Source organism: Pongo abelii, chromosome 3 (genome assembly GCF_028885655.2).
Source record: "Pongo abelii isolate AG06213 chromosome 3, NHGRI_mPonAbe1-v2.0_pri, whole genome shotgun sequence".
NCBI classification, from domain to species: domain Eukaryota; kingdom Metazoa; phylum Chordata; class Mammalia; order Primates; family Hominidae; genus Pongo; species Pongo abelii.
In genome coordinates this window covers 42,233,997-42,253,627 of record NC_071988.2, presented here as the reverse complement: position 1 = coordinate 42,253,627, position 19,631 = coordinate 42,233,997, and the positions used below count along the sequence as shown (strand labels likewise).

Sequence of the window (19,631 nt, the reverse complement as noted above, 5' to 3'; positions counted from 1 at the left end):
AAAGAGTGAAAGACAACAGGGGGATTTCCATGGACCAGAAATGATAGTTTTCCATGAACAGTAGAGTACAATTAGTTCACCCCACTGTGCTCAGAAAATAAATATGTGATTACCTGTGGTTGCAGTGTTATGGTTAGGTTTTGCTTTTTTGTACTTTTCTGTATTTTCAAATGAGCATGTATTATTTTTATATTTAATGAACAAAGCATAGTTGTTCCTTAGGTTTTTCTAGTCACATAAGTATAATTCACATACATTAAAATTCACCCTTTTAAGGCCACAGATTGATGACTTTTAACAAACATGTACAAGATTGCTTAGATTTTTAAGTGACTTGCTTCAACCAAATTTTTTATACCCAAAGATAGTGCTCTTTCCACTACATCAAAATACTTTGGAAGATCACTCAAAAACTTTTGTTCACTTCTGTTTGTATTTCATAATACATCACACTCTTTTTTGCCTTGAAAAATTAATTACTATAATAAATGCCTCTGTAGAACTGCACGTGGGAGGAAATCATTAGACATGTCCTTTGTTAGGTGAAACAATGGAATTGAGGGAAAATAATCTTCAGCAGTGAAAGAGCAGAGGACAAGACAGGAAATCAGGACACCATAAGCCTGACATTTTCTTTAGTGTATTTTAATGCCTAGCCTTTTTTTCTGGATAGCGTTTGACCTATCTTAAAAGTATAGGAAGCTAAGACTTCATGTATTTAAAATCATGTAATTCTAGCAGGAGTGACAATTTCCAATTCATTTATGTTTGTTTTTCTTTTCACTTGCCATGGATAGTTTTGAGGCTCCAAGGAAATTTTTGGTGGAGCTAGGAGCAGAGATAAGCAGCTAGACAGACACGTAAAATAAAAGTAACATTGAAGGGTAAGAAAAATGAGCTGCTCAGGTCCAATTGCCAGTGCATGGTTAATCTGGACACAGGAAGATGGATATGATATGAGGTCAGCCATCCAGACGATGCATGATATTCCTGCAGCTGTTAGGACATTGTCCTCAACTACACTGGCAACAGCTTGTAGTCTAGCTTAGAAATCAGATCTCCCTCACCCAAAATAAATTAATTAACATCCACCCCTTTGAATTAAAGAGCCCTTTCTGCCTGCCCAGCTTCTGTCAGTGTTCCTTCTTCCTTAATGCTTGTGCCTTCTCTGAGCTTTCCAATTGCTCTCAGAGCTGCCAAGCAGGCAGTTCCTGTTCTTTAATTCAGTTCTATCATGTCAGGAGATTGCAATCAAGCCCTAATAACATTCTACAGCCTGTGGGGACATTAGCTCTCCCTAAAGCCCAGCTAACTTTTTGTTACAGGCATCTGTTCAAAATAGATCAAAGACTGCCCAGGCCCAGCCTGCACAGGACATACACTCCAAAGAAGTGTCAATGAGAGGTCACAGAAACTGGGCTGTCAACTTGAAGTTTATTCCTTCATTTGGGTTTCTTATTTCTGATAGAAATTTGCAAAGATCATCAAGCGATGTCCTACAATCTAGAAGATGACTAAGCACAGTTGAGACGAAGATCTTAAGAAGCATTTTCTACTACATTATCCAGGTGGCATTCAACTCATCATAAAGTTATGATCGTGAGATTTGGCATTCGTTTTCTGCTTTAGTTTCCAAATAGCTCTCATATGCTGTGTCTTACACATCAGGTGGTAAAAGCAGAATCTGAAAAAGTCAGTTTTGCAAAATGATCACTCACAAAACTTCTTAATGAGAGAAAAAAATAGTTTTCAAAGAGGTGATAATGTTGGCAGCCAAACACATTGGAGTAGGCTGTGATGATTCCTGAATAACCTCAGACACCAGAAAAGAACAGAAGCATGAAACCAAAATCTCTAGCTTCCCAATTTGGCTTAATACCAATTAGCAAACACGTCAATTTGCCTCCTGTACCAAGTCCCCTCCTGAGAGTATCTGCATATATCATCACCAGATACGTAGCCAGAGGTCACAGAACCTACCTTGACCTCCGGGAACATCTGACCATGTCCTGATCAATTCGCTTGTCTCTCCAGGGAATTACTAATTGAGATGCAGTGATTTTCATCAGTCTTTGTGGGCAACTAGAATGTAGGGACTTTCCTGGAGTGATAATTTTCCACTATGTACATGGATAAACTGAGAAAGTTGTTTGTAAATAGAGGAAAAAGGAGATGCACACATCTAGAGGAAAACAGAAGCAGTGTTTAGGGGGCAGTGGCAGCACAAAGAGAGATTCCTTGGTTCCTGATCTCATTCCCATTATTGATTCCAGTCCCATGCTAGTAAAAGGCAGTTTCCCAGCCTACTTATCTCTAGACATCTTGAGAGACTTGGGATTTAATGAACCTTCATTGAGAACTGATGCTCAGCTTCGAGCAGCCTTCTGTTTCACATCCAGACCACAGCATTGTCCTTTCAGTTCTTCTTATCCAGACTCTCATTTGACTATTCTGTTAATTTCTCTTCTTGATTCCCAACCTCACAGTGCTTTCTTAGTGTTCACAGCTTGGGTGTTATGATCTCATCCTCTATTCCAGATATTCCAGCACTGGGTCAGTGTTTTGCAGGATTACAGAATTCTATAGGTTCCACGAAGCTCTCTGCTTTGTGTGTTCCAGTCTGAAAGCTTTCCAAAGACAGAACCAATTAATCTACTTTATACAGCATCTAGTCTGTGAGGCACAGTGGAAGAACCATGAACTCAGGAGCCAACTCTCTTGCATTAAAATACTGGCTCTGAGTCCGGATGTTGGACTTTGACAAGTTTCCCCTGAACTTCCCTTTCTTTGCCTAAAACATATTAGGTCTAATTATAGAAAATTGTGATTTCTATAGGTCAAAATGATAGAGCCTAAGTAACTTCACACAGATCCACCTAATAGCATATACCCATCTCACAGGTAAGTAAGGAAATATCTGGTAAAATCATGCCCCATGAATAATGATTATGAATCTTAAAATGTTGCTGTTTTTGTCACGTGCCACAATATCTTGTGCCCACAGGTGCTTTATGGTGATGAAGAGGAGGAGGAGGAGGAGCCAAACTGCTAGGATCCCCAGCCTTCTAACTCCAGAGTCAGTTTCTTGACAGAATATGATCTTACTGGGCTGAGCAGGGTACATGTAGAGCAGGAGGCAACAGGAAAGCAGCCAGAGGATGCTCAATAAGATGAATCATGACACCCAACAGCAGCAGGGTGAGCACCCAAAGCTGTTTGAGGACACCAGGAGGGCACCTAGAAGCAGAATCTCCCTTGTACGGGAATTGGAACACCCAGAAAAGAGAGGCAGCAGTTATCCCACAGACGCCATCCTGATTTGGTCAAGCCAAGTCACTAGACGGAAAGTGATTCTCAACATAGAGCCACAATTGAGCCCAGCCTTTTTAAAAGCAACCTCCTCATGAAGCCATCTCTCTCTGAATATAGTTTGGAAAAGGCTGCCAATTGACCAGCAAGGCTTCTACTCCTATGAACTATCACCTGCATCAGTGGTCAGGCTCCAACAGGGCAGTCCGGAAGGTCCTCATAAGACTCGTCCTTGAGGTGGCATTCCTAGGAAAGGCAACACCATGGTGATATCCTCTCCTTGTTTTAACAATTATAAAATTACAAATATCCAATGCCCAGTGCAGGCAGAATGGTTCAAGCATTCCCTCTTCCTGGACCACTTTGCCTCAGATAAACACACCTTCTGCTATCCAGTGTCTCCTGGTCCCTGCTCAAAAGCCACACTCTTTGGAGGGGGACCATGCATTACAGGTTGCCCGTGGAAGTCCCAAATGATGCCTGTTATCCCAGAGAAATTACTCAACAGTGCTTGCTTTCATACTCAAAATATCCCCATTATATCATCACTCTACATATCACTACTGCCTTCCCCTGAAAATAGATAAAATCATATTCCTCTGTCATTATTTCCCTTAAACTGATGTATTATTCTTCATATTTCACATGTCTTTGTGTCTTATGGTCTGCATCCCCCCACTGGAATGCAAGCTGCACTGAAACAAAGACTTAAACAATTTTGATAAATGCCACATCCCAGCAGTGACTGGCACCTGGAAGATGTTCCAAAAGTGTTGAATGAATTCTAAAAATGAAGGAATTAGACAAATTGCCTTTCTAAAGATTAATATTAATTTTAATTATCCAGTGAAATAATAATAAATTTAATTGACTAAGTCCATACCCAATCTTTTCTTAAAATGCTTTGATATTGCAACAAAGCACTATGTTTTCACCAATTTGTTGTCTTGATGTATTTCTGCCAACCTGCTCTGGATCCACCATCTTCCACATAGTCAATAGAATGCCTTATCTATGATATTTTTTACCAGGTATATTTTCAATTTGCTTGCCTTAGCCATGTCTCTTCACAGATCTGTTCCAGCAGCTCTACCAAGTGGGCAGTGGGTCATATAATCCTGCCCTTTGGATGACCCATCAAATTACATGTAATTAGAACAGAAAACCAGATGGAGAAAACTGCTGCTTTGATTCCTGGGATTTCCAGCTCTTGACTCCTTATGAGTCCTGGCATTATGTTCTGGCATTATGTCCTGCCTTGTATACCCCTAGTTAATACCCCTCTTTACTTAACCTGATTTGAATAGCTTTCTGTTGCTTACAACCAACAACCCCAACTGAGGAAAATTCACCAAAATTCACCCCTTTCTTAGTATAACACATCATTCAGGCTTAAACTCCCTGGTGCTCCCTTGTAAACAATCTCAGGTATGTCCTTTCTCCTTATTCTCAGAGTATCCACTTAAGCCCAATCTTCCTTGCAAAAAGAGAACTGCACTCAGAATTGGTAGATCTGGGTTTATTCCAAATTTCCATACTCACTGGCTCTGGCTCCTATGTTGTTAAATGTAAAAATATAAGCCAGAGACTTTGAGTGGATGAACCAAGAGCAGCAAACCCAACTAAAACAATTAAGTGGATTAATGATTGTTTCTTATCCAATAAATTCACCCTGCTTAATAAACTTCTAAGTGCACTTTACCCATCAAAGTGTTTCCATATGGCTAGATTGTTTTTTCTCTTTTACCTTTTCATTTACCTCATTCCCTATTCCCATTTTCTCTTTCTATTTGTGAAACATCTTGTTTCAGCTTTCTCCACTTCTGATTTTTATTCCCTGGCACCTGGTGAGCATATGAACAAGTTCCAGTTTTAGAAGGTGGCACAGCTGGGCTTTTATGGAAAATGGAAAAGGACAAAACCTCCTTTTGACAATCTGCAGAGCTCACTGGCTTTTTTGACTATTGCTTTATGTTTCATTTTTTTAGAGAACTAAATAACATTCTCATATCAACAAAGCACATATCAGTGGCCCTGAAAGCAATCCCTTATTGTAAAAGTAGGTAAAGATAAATAGCCCAACTTGTACATTTCAATATTTTACAAATGAGCTCTCACCTCAGAGAACCATTTCAGACCCTAAGTCTAGGTCATAACTCAGTCAATGATTCACTGCATATAGTTATTCAAAAGTCTGAGTTTCTTCAACTGTATCAATGGTTCCTAACTGTATCACAACCAAAATCCTCTGTTACACCAAATATTTTAATATCTCTTTTTACTATTCTGAAAAGAACTGCATAGACACTATATTCCATCTACACATTAATAACACTTTTTTCACAGTTTCTTCTCTGTAATTCTAAAGCCCGATAAGCTCTGAAAACTGAAAACTTTTATCTAAGTTTGGTGCTAAACCTCACGTCACTGCGTCTCCTCAGCTGAACTGATGGGGGCAATTTATTCTCTTTATCCCACCTACTTGTAAATATTTGCTACAGCAAATTCAATGTGTTTGGTTACAGGGTGCTCCCATATTCCACTGAGCGTTACATTATATTAGGTATTGTATTAGTCCATTCTCACGCAGCCAATAAAGATACCCAAGAATGGGTAACTTATAAAGGAAAGAGGTTTAATTGACACATAGTTCAGCATGGCTGGAGAGGCCTTTTGAAACTTACAATCATGGTGGAAGGGAAAGCAAACACATCCTTCTTCACATGATGACAGGAAGCAGTGCCAAACAAAAGGGGAAAAGTCCCTTATAAAACCATCAGACCTCATGAGAACTCACTATCACAAGAACAGCATGAAGGTAACCACCCCCGTGACTCAATTACCTCCCAGCGGGTCCCTCCCATGACATGTGAGGATTATGGGAACTACAATTCAAGATGAGATTTAAGTGGGGACACAGCCAAACCATATCAGGTATATGCACTTCATTAGCTTTCTAAAATCTGAAAAAGAATGAAACCATTTCTAGCAAAGAGATTCTGTAAAGGAATCTTGGAACTATATAACCTACCTTCACACAAAAACACAATCTAACACTCTAAGTTTACCATGAAGAAGAAATAAATGAATACTAATTTATAAGAAGCCATATATTTTTGGCTGAATTATGACCCCCGCCTCCCCCGACTAAAAAATGCATAAGTTGAAGCTCTAACCCTAAGTATCCAGACTGTGGCCACATTTGATGATAAGGTCTTTAAAGAGGTATATTAAAATAGGGTATTTAAAGTGGGCCCTAACCCAATATAATGGGTGTCCCCACAAAAACCGGGATTAGGACAGAGATAGAGAGACACTAGACATGTGCATGCACAGAGACAACCATGTGACCACACAATGAGAGGGTGGCCATCTATAAGCCAAGGAGAGAAGCCTTAGAAGAAATCAACCCTGTAGGCACCTTGATTTTGGACTTCCAGCTTCAAAAACTGTAAGAAATAGAATTTTCTGTTTCAGCCATCGGTCTGTAGTATTTTGTTATGGCAGCCCTAGCAAATTAATATACCTTATATATTTCATTATGTAAGCACTTAGACTTGCCTTACACTGGAAAATGTATTATAGTGGCCTGATGCCTTCACCAGTACAAAGAACCACTCATTACTGGATATGACAGGCAAACTCTCATGGTTTGCAAACTGGCACCCATGCAAATTAACAGGTGTGTCATGTCAACTGCTCAATTGCATGACCAACATTGCAGTCTGCAATCAGTGACATGATTTTCTGAAATGATGAATAACTTTTGGTAAATTGCTGAACAAAAAAAATGCTATACTCTTCTTTTAATTTACATGTTGTAAACACTTTGTATTTATATGTCAGATGGAGTTCATTTCTAGGCTAACATGAGAATTTTACAGGTTACAGCATATCTATTTACTCTCCAGGGCTCTTCCACACATGACAGGACATCTAAAATGCCTAGATCCTACTTTACTACATCATAGTGGTAACACACCCCTCCCACAATCACCTACCCAAAACATGCTGACAATTTCCAGAATAACCTCCAGGGGGCAGTGCTTTCCTTACTGAGAACGGTTGAACTAATTTATCTTCTATTTCTCCCAGACCACTCCAGCCTTAGCAGAATTTGGAAAATGGGTTAAGTTGGGCCTAAACCCTAACCCAGGCCATCTGGGGTACTTTAAGATTCTCAAATACCTCCCTTCCCATTACGTCTCATCCAAACGGAAATTCTGATCTCATGTCTGTTAACAGCATCCCTCCAGGGACCTGCGTACCCCTCCTGCCTCTCCTCCAAGACGCTTGTTCTGTTCATTTTTGCAACTGTTAATTCAACTCATTATATGGAGCTCATGCCATGCTAAATAGGAGAGATTCAAAACTCCATAAGCTCCTGCCCTCTAGAAACTTCTAGTATAATTTGACAGACAGCATTACAGAGATCAATGAAGTAAAGAAGAATGCGGAAATTAGGTAGATATGAAGCCTAACAGACATAGAAGGTCAGGGAGAGCATCTGCCAAAAATTAATCACACTTACTGCTGTTATAATTCCCCTGAATGTTGAAGAAAACTCTTTATTGAGGAAAAAATAAATCTAAATAGATATGTCACTTGCACACTTAAAGAAAAATGATTTACTGCTTTTCTTAGTTCCATCATCAGTGGAAAGAAAACTGGATAGTAGTCCCATTACACAAAAATATGTTTTTTCAACATCTATAAATATGGATTTATTGCATACCTGTAAATAACCATAACATATAAGTCATTTTTATTTTTTTCCCAAGCTAGGCAATAGATTAGAAAACAACTCAAGTATTTCCTTCTCAAGAGTTAATATTCCGCATATGCTGCTGGGATTTCTCATTTTCTATATAAGAAGGATATATAGCTATAACTTAGCATATGTGTATTCAAAAGCATCATTTGTCCAAATAGATGTTTTTACCGATTTTATTAATTATCTATTCCATTTACAAATAAAAAGTAGGTGGGAGGGCAAATTAAAAGCTCAGTAGTGGCAACTTACTGTTCAATAAATAGGAGTTTTTAAAATAGAAATGTTCCTACTAATTTTTTTGTTGTTATTTTACACAGAATACCATAGCTGGAACATGCGACTGAGAAGTTGCTTCTCATACTGGAAAGATACAAAAGTATATTCCATTCTCAGAGCTTATTTAGACAGTTTAGCTGTTTACTACTTTGTCAAAATATTCTTGTTATTTATTTATTTATTTATTTTATATTTTATTTATTTATTTTTTACTTTTTTTTTTTTTGAGACGGACTCTCGCTCTGTCACCAGGCTGGAGTGCAATGGTGCTATCTCAGCTCACTGCAAGCTCTGCCTCCCAGGTTCAAGCAATTGTCCTGCCTCAGCCTCCCAAGTGGCTGGGACTACAGGCACATGCCACCATGCCCAGCTAATTTTTGTATTTTTTCAGTAGAGACGGGGTTTCGCCATGTTGGCCAGGATGGTCTCGATCTCTTGACATCTTGATCCACCCGCCTCAGCCTCCCAAAGTGCTGGGATTACAGGCGTGAGCCACCGCACCTGGCCCCTTTTATTTGTGAACCACATTTTTCTTAATTTTTCTTAATTTTTCAGAAGTCAAATGTTATAATATTACATTTTGAAGTCTAATTGAAGATTAGAACCTGGATACTTTGTGTTAAGTTGAAGTGAGAAACTCATTCCAGCCTGTATAGGTGTACTTCTTACTGAATAATCTCCATTCTGGATGTTTCATAAATAATAATAAACAACAATAATAAAAGTCACATTTTGTAATTTCCTATATACAAAAGTAATACTCCATATGCTATCTCTTTTAGTCCTAAAATAAGGCCAGGTAATGTCTAACATTGTCCTCATTTTATATATAAGAAAACTGAGGTTTAGAGCCATTAATACTTTACTCAAAATCATTAAAGCAGAGCTGGGATTCAAATGGTTGAATCTTGCATTTCAGCTTATAGACCTCATGGTGTCAGAACTGAAAAATCAACTCTTTAATGTTCCTTTCTCTCAAATGTCTGGCTGGGGTAAGGTTTTTGCTCCCATCACTAGAAAATGGCTCTTATCCTTAATGTTTCCTTTATCTATGACCAGCACTTGCCCATGACCTCTGTGCAATAAGAAGGTTTCATTCAAATATCTCTTAAGAACCTTTTGGAAGTATCACATGGAATAAAATAAAATTCCCCAGAGTGGAGAATGGCAGCACAAATTCACTTGATAGTGGTAGACCTTTCATAAGCTGGATGCCAAAATGTTGTGATATTTATGAAACCAGAAATTAAATACTACAGAGCAATAACTACTCTTTTACAATTTATGTGGCTGGTTTCATATACCATCATCCCCAACAACCATAATTTGTTTTCCATTTCTGGAACATTTGCACCTATAAAGCCTTTAAAAAAATCACTTGGCTAAACTGATAATGTACTGGCCCAGTTGTGAGAATGGGCTGTGGAAAATGCTCATAAAATATCAGAACTAGAAAGGAACTTGGAGGTGAAATTTAGTCACATCCATTTTCAAAGGAGAAAATCAGGGTGGTCACAAAAATAGCTAGCGACATCACCCAAACTAAGACTGGCTTTAGTGGAGACACTCTTCCATTATCACTGGTTCATGGTATCAATTCTCGATAGTGCCTATGAGATCATATTTACATGCTTAGGTTAAGTTTTAAGTTCACTTTATTGCTCTGCCCTGTTCACTGTTGGATATATAGTCACCTAAGGCTATAACTATTGTTGTAGATCCTCTTTCCTATTAGTTTCTCCTGATAAATGCTGGTCACCTGTTTATCTATTATTTTCCCTTCCATTCCACACCTGCTGGGCTCCACAGCATCTGGCTCTCCAAATTCACCCAGTCATTTGTCTTTCTCCCTTCTCCAATTACAATGCAAAGCTTTTATGTGCTTTTATTTGGAAAGACAAGAATGAAAGTAAAGCCTGATAGAGGCCAAGGAAAAGGTCAAGACCGAGGAAGAATGTCATTATTCAGGCTGGCTCAAACAAGGGACCTGTTGAGGAGAGGAGAGAGGAAGGGATAAAGATACAAAACTAGGAATGGACAGCATCAGGGTTGGAGAAAGCAGACCAAGAGGAGTAATCAGCCTCCAGAAGTGTGTGACAAATTCATCTGACATTCAACGATGCCTATATCCAATGAAGAGTGGAGCAGGTGGGCCCAGCAGCAGAAAAGTCCAGGCAGGGGTCATTTTAAATGCAAGGCTAGGGTGACGTAAGGGAGAGGACTGGGTCAGGATTCTGAATCATCATTCTTTAGTAACAGACTCCATCAGGTGCCCCAGAAAATGGGAGATTGTTTTCAGCCACAAATACTAAGGAGAAAGCTAACAAGTAGCAAAAGGTAGGCCTGAACTAGGCAGTTTCTGAGGCCCATCAGAGTACATAAGGAATTCAGAACTAAGCTCCAGTACTAGCAGGGACTGAAGTAATTAACTTGAGACAGGTAGAAACCCAATTGCATGGAGAGAGCCAACAATGTAGAGTAAGGCTACAATTCACTGTCTAGTGGGGACTTGTACAATTTTGTGGCTTTTGGCAGCAAAACTGTCTTGTCCTCTACTGATTGCTGGACTAAAATCTCCTACTTTAGTCTCTACAATGCCATGTTGGCTCAGGAAATGAGTGGCATCTCAGTGCCCAAAGCTGAGCTAGGGAAGGCTAAGGTTGACCCAAGCCATGTGTAGCATACAAACCAATGTCAGAGGAGACAAATACATTGATGATAAAGGGAAACATGAGAACTGAATGAATATCGCAATATCAACATGGGAGCAGACCTGCTGCCCACAAAACAACTGGACTTTGAACTAAGGCAAAGTGTGCTTTGAGAATTTTCTATACCCTTCTCCATAGAACAGGCACCAAAGTGTAGCTTCATGGAATCTGACATTTGCAGGACCCAGGCAGTCCGTGCTTGTAAAATATAACCCTTGCAGTATCCAGCACACCCTGATATCCTAAGAGGAAGACTCCCATGCAGTCCACTTTGGAATTACTTCCTCCATCTATGAAAATCTAAGCCCCTCATCTTAAGCACCCTACAATGCATGATTACTTCTGAGAGCAGCAGGCATCTTCCCACATATGCTGCAGATCACAGGCAAAGCCAACTTTTAAGTAGTGAGAACCACTTCATGCCAGGATCATCTTCACTATACATTCTCACATCATTCACACACAGAAAGATATTATAACTTTCCTAAGGCAAAGACATTAAAGTAGAAACAAAATTAAAGGTGTGTTTTCAACCATCCTCCCTTTAAGAAGATAGGCACAGGAACAAAAGGCAATTTGCTATAGTAAAGAAAAAGGATATCACTAAGGAATTGTGTTTATTTTATAAGAACTTTAAATAAATAATGCTGAAGTTCTATTTTTTTTTTTTTTTTTTAGACAGAGTCTAGCTCTGTCACACAGGCTGGAGCACAGTGGCACAATCTCGAATCACTGCAACCTCTGCGAAGGACCTAGAATAACAAAAATAACTTTGAAAAGGAACAAAGTATTTTACCTTACTTCAAGACTTTTTACAAAACTACCATAATTGAAACTAAACTATTAACTCCAAGGTAGATAAATGAATCAATGGAATAGAAAAGAGTCTAGAAATAGACCAATCCATATATAGTCAATTGATTTTCCACAAAGCTTCATACACAATTCAGTGGAGAAAGGATAGTCTTTTTAACAGATGTTATTAGAACAATTGTATATTTACACACCAAAAAAAAAATCTTCAATCCATACTTCATACCATATACAAAAACTAACATAGGAATGGATCACATATATAAATGTAAAATTTCAAACGATAACATTTCTAAAATAAAACTTACGATAAGATTTCTGTGCCTTGGGTTGGGTACATATTTTTTAGATAAGATATCAAAAGCACCATTCATAAAACAATAATAAATTAGACTTCAACAAAGTGAAGAATTTCTGCTCAGCAAAAGATATTGTGAAAAGAAAGAAAAGACCAAACCGTACATTGGGAGGAAATCTCTGGAAATCTCATATTGGATTAAGAACTTTTATCCAGAATGCATAATGAGCTATAATAGCATAATAAGAAGAAAACAACCAGTTTTCAGAAATGGGTGGATGATTTGAACCTATACTTTGCCAAAGACAATTTACTAATAGTAGGTAAGCACATGAACAATATTCAACGTTATCCATCATTAGGGAAATGCAAATTAAAATCATAATGTGATACTACTAATCACCTCTTAGAATGTCTAAAATTAAAAACCGTACCAAATATTTGCAGGGGTATTGAGCAACTGAAAGTCTGTTGATGGAAATAAAAGTTGTCAGAACTACTTTGAAAAATAGTAGGACAGTTTCTTTTTCTTTTTTTTTTTTTTTGAAACTGAGTCTCACACTGCCACCCGAGCTGGGGTGCAGTGGCGCAATCTTAGCTCATGGCAACCTCTGCCTCCTGGGTTTAAGCAATTCTCCTGACTCAGCCTCCCAAGTAGCTGTGATTACAGGAACCCACCACCATGCCCAGTTAATCTTTGTATTTTTAGTAGAGACGGGGTTTCACTATGGTGTCCAGGCTGGTCTCAAACACCTGACCATGTGATCCACCCTCCTCAGCCTCCCAAAGTGCTGAAATTACAGGCATGAGCCACCGTGCCCAGCCAGGACAGTTTCTTAAATTAAATATATACCTACCATGTAACCCAGTAATTCCAACACTGAATATTTATTCAAAAGAAATAAAGGCATATGTTCATATAAATACTTGCACATGAATGTTTACAGCAGCTTTATTTGTTAGCCAAAAACTAGAAACAATCCAAATGTCCATCAACAGGTGTATGAATATAATAATTGTGGTCTATCCTTACAGTGGAATACTATTCAGCAAGAAAAAGAAATGAGCTACTGATACAGGTATCGACTTGGATGAATCTCAAAATAATTATGCTGAGTACCTCATTTTTGTTTTAGCAAACACACATGTAAACCTAACAGAATATTTTTAACAAATAACTACTCAAAATTACTGTATTCTGCACACATTATACCTTATGATTTCTTACCTTTCATCTAAATGAATATGCCTACAGGGCAAATGAGTCTTATAGTATTGTATACCTGAGGACCCCACCCTGCCTCAATGCCAGCAAAATACTATCCTCAAGTCTTATTCCCAAGAAGAAGATCATTCCAATTCTCATTGTTTACCACCATTAATTTCTAATATATTAAAAACGATTGAGGTTGTTTAATAATAATATTTATGAGTGGATTAAGACATTCAAACTTCTGAATACAGCCTGTGGTTTGTGTTTTGGTGAGCAGAGGACTCTCGCCCTGAAATTGGACTCCATACAACTTTGCAACTTTAAAGTTTCCAAAGCTTTTCATATACATGTCCCATCTGGTCCTTACAAAAATCTCATATGTAAGATAAGTGAAAAAGGCATTAAAACAGTTATTGGCACATGGTAAACATTGCACAGATGATAGCTACTACTAGTTATTTTTATACAAATACTTAAATTACATTTCAAAAGATTTTTTCAGTTCTAGTTCAAATTACCCAAGAGTTCTTGGTTTCTTTCTTAGAATTACAGCAAATAGTCCTAATATTGTTCTGTATGTAGCAATTTCCTACTTAGACATAAGCCTTTATTGACAGTACTGAAATGGTAATTTTTACCAGCATGTAAATTTTCTGAAGAAGAAAATACATAAGCATGGTTTTCCTGTGTGATAAGGAAAGTTAAAATACTTTCCTACTTCTGAAATTTCCCCTTTCTTATAGGATTAGTGAGAACCATTACTTTCTTATAGGATTAGTGAGAACCACTACTAGTGAGAACCAACCTACCTTTGATATCTACTTGGAGGAAACAAGCCCAATTTCCCATGAAAATCTAAATGTCATCAGTCCAGGTAATTTTCATTCTAGACACTACTTTCAAGTTGATTATATTTTTATTATGATACCACAGGGAACATTTTAGATCAGGAGTGAAGCAATATGCCCATTTATACTTTTTGAAATGACAATAACCTTCCACTTCTGATTCGTCTTCCTTTATTACCTCAGATTCCTTCAGTAAGAACTGCCTCCAAATGTTCCATTTCTAATCAAAACTTTTCCTATCACTCCTAGGGGGCTAAATATATTTTTAATTACTCTTAAAATTGATTTATAACATTATAGAATTTCTTACAGCTGGTTCAGTCATATTGAAATTTGTGGCCAAATTTTCTACCATCTGGAAAGGTGATGTGCAATTGGTTGGTCTCTGGGTGTATGCAGAGTATACATGATGGCATTACGTTCATTCTTTTTAATTTTCACTTTATCAATTTAGTATTCTTTGTATGCTTTCAAAAAGTCTTATACTTGATATTAGTTTGTTCAATTTACCATAACAAAGTATCACAAATGTTGCCATAAACAACCAAACTCTATTGGCTCACAGTTCTGAGGGCTGGAAGTCTGAGATCGAAGCATCAGCAGGGTTGATTTGTTCTGAAGGCTGTGAGAGAGAACCTGTTCCATGCCTCTCCCCTAGTGTCTGGTGGTTGTTGGTCATATTTTGTGTTCCTAGACTTGTAGATACATCACCCCAATCTCTGCCTTTATCTCAGGTAGGGTTCTCTCTGTGTGCATGTCTGCATCCACATTTCCTTTTTTGAATGAGGACACCAGTCATGTTGGATTAGGGCCCACCCTAATGACCTCATCTTAATTAATTAAATTGACGAAGACCCTGTTTTCAAATAAGCTCACATTATTAGCTACTACGGGTTAGGACTTCAACATAAGAATTTTGGCGAGACACAATTCAACCCATAAAACACATTCTATATAGGAAAGTCTGTAGCACATACTTTTAGTACATTTATGTTTGCTTTCTTCATGCCTCTTTTCATACGATGAAAGTTTAAAATTTTTAAGACCATCAACGATGTGGAACAATAAAATAGAAGTGCTTAGGTTAAGTTACTTCAATGGGGCTAATGTTCAGCTAATTCTTACAGACTATCCTCTCTGTTGAACTAGACTGTACAATCACACTGAAACAGGGACAGTCTATGCCCACCCTCCCTTTCCTAGTACATTTTGTTGTTTGCCCACCTCTTTCTAACTATAGTCATACATAGACAGGCACTGTCTCATAATAAATTCTATAAATATAAAATATCATTTATAGCCTGCAGCTCTGTGTACAGTGCACATGATTTTCGCCATCAAGTTTTAAACAACAACAGCTTTGTGATATTGAATTAAATGAAACTATTTAAGTTAGTTTCACAAGTATTGACAAGTAGGGTAGCAAATCAGTTCCACTTTTCTCTTAGTGCCACTTCAGTCAATTAAATTTCTAAAGAGCTTAATTGAAAATACTTAGGTCCAAGGGAATAGGAGGTGATTTCAGATTTCCAATGTCTACCACTAGTTGGGATCGAAGTGGCTTAGTCATGCCATGAGTCACCATCGTGTCCCTAAGTCACCCTAAAGCACCTAAACACAACTGAGGTCACCAAAAGACAATTGTCACCTAGATCAGATGTGGGGTCTAGATCATTCTGACCCCAGGTCCTGCTTCCCCTTAATTTCTTCAGTTTATGAATTATCTTCCTGACCCACACTAGATCTCTCTGTTTCCTACTTCATTGGCCCTGTGAAAATCAGCCCTGAGCTTCACTCTCTGGATTGCCTCTCTCAGATTTTGCACCAATTATCTTCCAGGTGCTGTAGTCTAAAAGCAAATTAAGGTATGGTAGACAAATACTGTGACCACTACATTCCTGACTTTAGCTATTGTCGCTGTCAAGGAAGGTCACGGAATTATAAGACCTTCCTATGTCAGCATTCCAGTGTCCATTCTTCAGTTCCATGGATTGAGAGGCATGTTCCGTGACAGTGGAGGTTTCAGAGGTAGTGGCTTCCCTAGTGAGGCAGCTGTGCATTTTCCCTCAAGACATTTCTAAAGGCCTAACTTAGACCTCTTTCTTCAATCTCTCTAGTTATTCTTTTAAATATCCAATTATTTTCTAAGCTCCTCTTTTCTTGTATTAATCCTCTTTCTGCTTAAAATACATAAACTAATAATCAGAAGTATGGTAGATTTTACTGAAAATGAGGGAGGAGCAGAGTCAACATGTGTATGGCACAGAAATGCAATTTCAGACCAAGCATTAGACATTAACTTCTATTATTATCTTTGAAACAACCCCCTGTGGGAGTTTTTACTGGATACAAAACCAAGCTTTATACCATCTCGCCCTTCCTTTCCAGATTGTTTCTGACTTGCTAAATTCTCCCTAATTGCAAAGAAATTCATGCTCATATTTCCCAACCCCAAACCTAGATCTCAGGTCAAGTTTGTGTACATATCCAAACCCACCACAGTGCATAGCAGTTCAGAAGAATTCACATAACAGGAGCCACTCTCTTTCTATGGCAGTTTTACTTATATGTAACAACTTTTTCATCCACTAGATAATGATAGTTGATGCGGTAGCCAATGGAATAGGGCTGACACGTCACATGAAAAATTAAAGTGCAACCGAAGGGTGGTGCTATCAGGCAACATCAAAGTTTCTCCATCACATGACAAAAACACAATGTAAGTTTTTAGAGTTAAGACTGTCAGCAGAATGAAAAGCCTGTATCCATCAGCCTGTTTTGTCTCTTTATCTCTCACCTCCAACCCTTGATTATGAAAATCAATCCTGCCTGGGCACTTTCAATCTGCAATACACAAGTCTTTTTTTTTCCATCCACTGTGATTTTTCCCATTTGTTTTTTAATTGTTATCTTCCCTTATATCCATTCCTTTTTCTCCTTTTGGAATCCCTATTATCCAGATTTTAGAACTCTTGATGCTGTCCTCTAAATCTCTTGTGTTTTTCCTCGAGATTTTATTTGCTTTGTATTTTTCTGTGTTTTGAAATGTGTCTTGCACTTGACCCTCCAGGCTGCTAATTCTAATCTCTGTAGTGAATTTCTCTCCTTAATTCATCTGCTCAAATTTTAAATTGAAAAATTACACTTCTTAAGTTTTAGAAGTCTCTGTAAATCTATAATAGAATCTCCCTGAGCCTTCTTTAAAAAATATTTTGTTGCAATATGATTATTCTGGTAGTCATCAGTCTCCCGTAACAGTTTTATTACACAAGAAACTTTCCCATTGATGGTACTCTCTCACACTCTCTCTGTCTCTCCCCTCTCTCTCGCACTTTCTCTCTCTCTCTCTCTCTCTGTATATATATATGTGTGTGTGTGTGTGTGTGGTTTGTGTGTGTATATATGTGTGTGTGTGGTGTATACATAAATAGACATATATATTTGTGTGTGTATTTATATGTGCGTGTGTGTGTATCTATATATATACATATATTACTCTCAGGTACTTTATTAAAACTCATCACTCTCAGGTACTTTATTAACTCATTATGAGAAAAGACTCATGGGTATGCAAAGGAAATCACAGCCTATGGGCTGTGAAGAGGGGACTGCTCTACCGGGTCCCCATAGGCTGTGATTTCCTTTGCATACCCATGAGTCTATTCTCATATTGAATTAATAAAGTACCTGAGAGTGATGAAAACCTGAAAGTAGTAGAAAGTACTACTGTTGACAAACAGGGATGTAAAAACTGGAGACTCTTCAATCCCTTCAGCAAACATTAAGAAGAACTTGATTACTGCTTTCATAGGCAGAGGGAGAAGGCTTGAAGATCAGCAAATTCTCCTAAAATGGCATGTGTGGCGAAATGCTTTGTGGGACATGACTGCCACTCTGCCCCAGAGACAGAGGGGCGAGTGTAGGGGAACGTTATTGAAAATGAGCTGGTAATAGTGGTCAGAAAGATAAGCTTTGATCTTTTTAAAACAAGTCATCTCAGAACTTGATTTTTTTTATTAAAAAATTAGTCCTTCCTTTCTTCCCTCTTGTATTTCTTCCCTCCTGTATTTCTTCCCTCCTTTGTTCACTTATGAAAAATACATTGAATACCTTAAAAAAATCGCATGTGTGGGCTGGCATGGCTTTTCCTCTTGAGGATCCATAGGTCCTAGATGTCCAATATCCTTTTAGGAATAAAAGACTTCAAATCCTTAGCCCAGGCCAACCTCCAGGCCCAGAACTGAGAATCATCCTAAGCTTCCAGCTTGACAGGGTCAGGGTCTTGCAGCATCACAAACTCTTCAGTTCAAGCACCTGTCCCCACTGGAGATGTAGTTGGTGGTTGAGTTAGTGTTTGAAGTGGATAGCAGGGTGACAGGGATGTATATTCTGGCCACCATCTCATCCGAATCCTGATAACAATGGGGTAGATGGAAGAGATAAAAACAAAAGCAAAATGCAAGAGGGATTAAAACAGCCAATATTTATTTGTTTTATATCTTATCACTCTCCACAAAAGATTTAATATGACTTACAGCAAAATACATGCAATGAAACAGCAAAATGTAAACAGAGATCGAAAGTCAGAACGAAGCAAAACATAATTTAGAAGAAGAGATTTAGATAAGGAGTAAAATGAAACAGGTAACTTTTATCTAGAGCTAGATCAATGGGCAAACTAGCCAGGGGGTTGCCTGCAACACTGATTTCTAGTGGACAAAAAGCATTACTGGAATAAATTTACTCATTAAGGTATGTAGAGCCAAGTCAAAAGGCAAAATAGCCCTTACTACACTACTTTACCTTTTAGGATATTTTTTCCTTTGCTTATAGGTAATTTCAGTGAGTTAGATGTCAATAAAATCAGCTGAGATTCTAAAACCAAAAAAAGCCAGACCTAGGTCTGCTTTGGGAGAATAAGCAAATTAGTTTGCTAAATTTGAAAACTTATACTACTATTCCTTCTAAGAAGTCATCTTGTAATTCTATAATTCTATAATATCTCCAAATTTAAAAATTATAATAGAAGATAGAAAGATAAGAACTAGAGAAAATAGAAACTAGTTTGACTAATATTTTGAATAGTATTAATGAATGAATACATAATTCTGTATCTGCTCTAACTGCTTAGAAAAAATATTCCTCCCACATCCACTATATAAAAGTTTTCAAATGTATTTTTTAAATTTCTGTTTGGAAAAGCATCAAGTTATTTAACCTGCTTCCTAAGTTCTAATATCTGTCTGGCCTTACATGTAACACATTCAATACTAAGCCTGCTAAAGCAGTTCTTCTAACTCAGTTTTACCTTTTCCAGAAACCGGAATATTGACTACAATAATTAGGTCATCCTAGTTCAAATATGTAACTATGACAATACCTAGAATTA

At 37.8% G+C, this 19,631-nt stretch overlaps 1 protein-coding gene across 2 annotated transcripts in view; it reads right to left on the bottom strand.

Moving 5' to 3' along the window:
• Positions 1 to 19,631, bottom strand: part of GRXCR1 (glutaredoxin and cysteine rich domain containing 1) — a 351,235-nt gene that overhangs the window by 164,888 nt on the left and 166,716 nt on the right. Inside the window, exon 4 of one of the 2 annotated variants that reach the window (XR_010139668.1) lies at positions 12,799 to 18,654. The exons of the other annotated variant lie outside the window; for it this stretch is intronic. The gene's annotated coding sequence lies outside the window, so the exon portion shown is untranslated. Of the gene's footprint in view, positions 1 to 12,798; positions 18,655 to 19,631 lie in introns of those variants that run through there. 2 annotated transcript variants of the gene reach the window in all.